Source organism: Melospiza melodia, chromosome 28, assembly GCF_035770615.1.
Source record: "Melospiza melodia melodia isolate bMelMel2 chromosome 28, bMelMel2.pri, whole genome shotgun sequence".
Classification (NCBI taxonomy): domain Eukaryota; kingdom Metazoa; phylum Chordata; class Aves; order Passeriformes; family Passerellidae; genus Melospiza; species Melospiza melodia.
In genome coordinates, this window is record NC_086221.1 from 4581396 (window position 1) to 4586309 (window position 4914).

Below are 4914 nucleotides of genomic sequence, written 5' to 3' on the forward strand. Positions count from 1 at the left end.
ACAGGGAACAATTCCTAATTCCCAATATGCCATCCAGCCCTGCCCTCTGCCAGCGGGCAGCTATTCCCTGTGTCCTGTCACCCCAGACCCTTGTCCAAGCTCCCTCTCCTGGAGCCCCTATATGCTGTCAGGTGCCCCGGAGCCCTCCCTTCCCCAGATGAACACTCCCAGCCCGGCTCCATTGCAGAGGGGATTCATTTTAATCTCTTTTCCCGGGCGGTTTCCCCGTCACCGCCCCCGAGCCAAGATGGCGCCGCCGGGGGCGCTGAGGGGGCCGGGGGGCTCCGCCTGCAGCGCCCCCTGCGCCCGCCGGGCGGCGCTGGGCCCTACTGCGCATGCGGCCACTGCCCGAGCAGCAAAACCACATCTCCCGGCATGCACCGCGAGCACCGCCTGTCCACACGGCGGTCTGGAGATGAAAGACTCCAATTCCCGGCATGCTCCAGGAAAGAAACGCGAACACTTGACTCCAGGCTATGATGCTTTTTGACCCTGCGGGGCCACCGTCGTGTCGGGCAACCCGGAAGTGCCGCGTCCCCCGCGTGGGTCGCCCATGGCGGCGCCGGGCCCCGGACAGCCCCGGACAGCCCCGGACACCGCGCCCGCCCTCCCGGTGAGCCCGCCCCGCCCTGCCGCCGTCCCTTCTCCCTCGCTGCAATGGCGGCCCGCCGCCCTTGGGCCGTTCTGCTGCTGCCTTGGCTCGCGGCGGGCCCGGTACCGGCAGCACCGGCCCGTCCATCATCCGCCATCCCCTCCTGCCTGCGGCCTCTCTGCGTTATTATCCTGCACTTTAGATCACTTTTATTTTATTTATTGCATTTGTTTTTCATTGCAGTTGTTTTGCTTTAATAAAATACACAAAGCTTTGCTTGTATTTCCTCACAAACCCCATTTTGTGAACAACTCTGTTAATTCCACACAACTGCTCTGTGTGCTTAAATGATTCCTTAAGGATTTGTCTGCAGTTATAGAAATGAGAACTTCACACGTTGCTGCATTTGTTTGGTGTTTGTTTTTTTTCCTTCTGCACAGAATTGTTTGGTGACAGTTTTTAATGTGTAACTGAGCAGCAGAGCAGCTTCCAGGGAGCCCTGCAGCATTCCCAGGTCTGGGATTTTCTACAAAAAAACCTGCAAAGCCAGGAGGGTGAGATTTCCAAAGGGTTAGGATGGTTTCCAGAGCATCCATGTGAGAGGAAAAGTGGATTTGTCTTTCCAAACAAGCTACTGGTAGATAAAACCAGCACTGGGAGATAAAAGAAACAATGGGAAGGATTCCACTGATTGATGAATGGAAAAAGGTATTTGATTTTACAAATAAACTTTAGGTTTGCTGATAAGTGAAATTAGACATTGAGAGATGAAAGAAACAATGGGGGAAAACCTTAAATTCCATAAGAATTAAAAATGAAAAAGGAGGGTTGGACATTTGAGGGGAATCTTTGGTATCAGGTGTTTTGGGAAGTCTGGGCCTCTCAAGTCCCTCAGAAATGGGGAAAGGGAGAAGGGAAATTGGGATAAAAAGGAGGCTGTGTCCTCCAGAAATGTGAGCGATCTCAGGGGAATGCCCCATGGCCTCTGCCTTTACTGGAATAAAGTAAAACTAAACTCCTCTGTCTCCTTTTTGCACATAAACCTCCGGTGTTTGTGGTAACACATCCGAGTAAAGAGCGTGAGCAGGAGGTGGAAATGGCGCAGATCGGGGCAAACGAGGGCAAAGAAACGCAAAAAAAAGGAGAAAAAGAGGAAAAAAAAGGCTCGGAAGGGCTCTGGGGGCTCGGGGCTGCGGCACCGCCGGGAGCCACCAGGGGGAGACAGAGAGCGGCCCCGCCGCACCGAGGGACGGGGCGATAATGAGGGACAAAGAGGGGCAAAAAGGGGCAAAAAGGGATCCCAGGGACAAAGAGGGACACCGGGGGACAACCGTGACGGCCCCGCGTCCCTCCCGAGCCGCCGGGACACGGCGGGGCCCGGCCGAGCGCTCCGAGGCTCCGCGGGCAGCGGCGGCGCTGCAGTACCGGCCGTGACCGCGGGAGGGCGCCGGCGGCCGGGCCGGGCTTCGGAACGGCCAAAAACTGATCTGAAATGTTCGGAACCAAAAACTCTGATTTGAAATGTTCCGACACCTAAAACTCTGATTTTAAATGTTCGCAACAAAAAAACTCTGATTGTAAATGTTCTGAATCAAAAACTCTGATTTTAAATGTTCTGAATCAAAAACTCTGATTTTAAATGTTCGGAACCAAAAGCTCTGATTTTAAATGTTCTGACACCTAAAACTCTGATTTTAAATGTTCGCAACAAAAACTCTGATTTTAAATATTCAGAACAAAAAAACCTCTGATTTTAAATGTTCTGAATCAAACACTCTGATTTTAAATGTTCTGACACCTAAAACTCTGATTTTAAATGTTCGGAACAAAAAAACTCTGATTTTAAATGTTCTGAATCAAACACTCTGATTTGAAATGTTCGGAACCAAAAGCTCTGATTTTAAATGTTCGCAACAAAAACTCTGATTTGAAATATTCGGAACAAAAAACTCTGATTGTAAATGTTCTGAATCAAAAACTCTGATTTTAAATATTCGGAACCAAAAACTCTGATTTGAAATGTTCTGAATCAAAAACTCTGATTTTAAATGTTCTGACACCTAAAACTCTGATTTTAAATGTTCGGAACAAAAAACTCTGATTTTTAATGTTCGCAACAAAAAAACTCTGATTTTAAATGTTCTGAACCAAAACTCTGATTTTAAACCTGAACTAAAAATTCTGATTTAATTGTTTTGAACAAAACCCTCTGATTTTAAATTTTCAGACAGCAGAAACTCTGATTTTAAACGTTCTGACAGAAAAACCTGTGATTTTAAATATCTGGAACAAAAAGCTCTGATTTTAAGTGTTCGGAACAAAAAACTCTGATTTTAAATGTTCTGACACCAGAAACTCCGATTTTAAATGTTCTGACAGCAAAAACTCTGATTTTAAACCTGAACTAAAAACTCTGATTTAAAATATTCCGACACAAAAAACTCGGATTTTAAATGTTCCGACGTCAACACCTCCGCTTTTAAGTCTTCTGTCAGAAAAACCCTCTGATTTTAAATCTTCCAACAGCAAAGACTCTGATTTTAAAACTTTCCAACCCCAAAAATCCTCATTTCACACCTTCCAATAGGAAAAACTCTGATTTTTAAACCTTCTGACACCAAAAACTGATTTTAAATATTCTGACACCAAAAACTCTGATTTTAAATATTCGGAACCAAAACCTCTGGTTTTAAATGTTCTGAATCAAAAACTCTGTTTTTAAATGTTCTGACACCAAAAACTCTGATTTTAAATATTCTGCCACCAAAACCTCACACACACCCAGGTTTCTGTGATCCCTGCACTTCCAACAGTGTCAATGCTGGTGGCACTTGGTGTTTCTCCTCTCAAACACTTCTTGCTCTTTCCTTTTCCTGTTTACTCCCCCTTCTACCTTTACAACCTTCCTTGGAAGCAAATTTGCCTTGCAAGGAAAGCAAATTCCTTGGTTTTTTGCAGGAAAAGCTCTGAAGGACCAACCTGGCTCCATCCCAAAGCAGGTCCCACCTCAGAGCCCTGTGCTGGTCCAGTGTGGGATCTCCTCTGCTGAGAGATTCTCTCCTTTCCATTTTTCATGGATATTGGCACCAAACTGTGTGCAGGATGAGAGCCAGATGGACATCTCTTTGATTAAATCAAAAATACAGTCTGAGAAACGTAATTAAATTAAAAATACACGCTTCCAGGTGGAAGGCAGGCAGCCTTTCTCTTGAGGAGACGAGGCACAGAAAGTTCTGACATCTCAGTGGTAGGAGATTCTTTTTCATTCTTTTTTTAGGAGATTCATCTTAGTGTTAGGAAGTGTTTTCATTACAAAGAAGCTTTTTCCTTTTGTTGCTGACACGAAGTTGTGGAGGAAGAAATGAAGAGCTTGGAGGGTTTGTGCCACGCCACACTGACTTTGGAGTTGTCCATTCACTCTCTATAAATATTTCTCCCACCACACTGCCCATCTCACTGGGTTACTGTCACATCAGTTCTGGCCAGATTTTGTGAAAAATCTGCAATAAAGTTGGTGAAGAGAGGAAATATATTAAGCAAGCTCTAAATACACAGATTATACACAAAATAAAAGAGATTTCCTAACAGGGTTGAGTGTTCTGGTGGACATCCCAGGGCTGTATCAAACAATGCATTTTGAATTTGCTGTCAGTTGTAGAGGAGGCTCTGCATCTTTTCCTTTGTGTTTGATTTGAGGTTGGTGGGGTTTTGATGTTTTACATGGTGTGATTTTTTTTTTTTAATATGTTTCTTGCTTGCATCATCTTCCGTGCTTAGGAAATTCACCATAAACATTTGGGGTTTTCTTGTAACACAAACCCTTTTCTTCTTGAGGAATAATGAGCATAAGGAAACCATCACCAGGGGCTTGGGCTGAGTGAACTCAAACCCGCTGCATCCACACCCTCCCCAAAAAGCCACTCCTGCACAGAAATCCACCTCGTCCTCCATCTGAGGTTCTTCCTCCCCTCTCCTTCCACGCTGGTCCCAGCTGGGGCAGCCCAGCCCCACCTGCCCTGCCCAGGGCTCTCCCTTCCCTGCAGCACCACCAACACCCACTGGTCCACACTGGGAAGGGCCAGAAAGGGCAGAAGGAAAAGCTGGGGAGGAAGAAATGGCCCACCCAGGCTGGCCTGAGGCGCTGCTGGGTGGTCTCAGGCTCCCCTTTCCTCAGCACCTCTGCTGGGTCATTCTCAGTGGGTGGGAAAGAGAAATCCTGGTCGCAAAGGGGAATGTGTTATCCACAGCCCTGATGCAAGGAAAAGCTGACCCCAGGCTCAGTCCTGAGTGTTTTGTGCTTCCTGACCTAAAGGGGATCAAAT

The 4914-nt window shown here is 46.6% G+C and overlaps 1 long non-coding RNA gene across 1 annotated transcript; it reads left to right on the plus strand.

Annotated features, from left to right (window-relative positions):
* Positions 1 to 566: 566 nt before the first annotated feature.
* LOC134430412 (uncharacterized) lies at positions 567 to 4181 on the plus strand. The gene is made up of 3 exons (XR_010030811.1): positions 567 to 613; positions 1033 to 1300; positions 3551 to 4181. It is a non-coding gene; the product is annotated as an uncharacterized LOC134430412 (long non-coding RNA).
* The last annotated feature ends 733 nt before the right edge of the window (positions 4182 to 4914 follow it).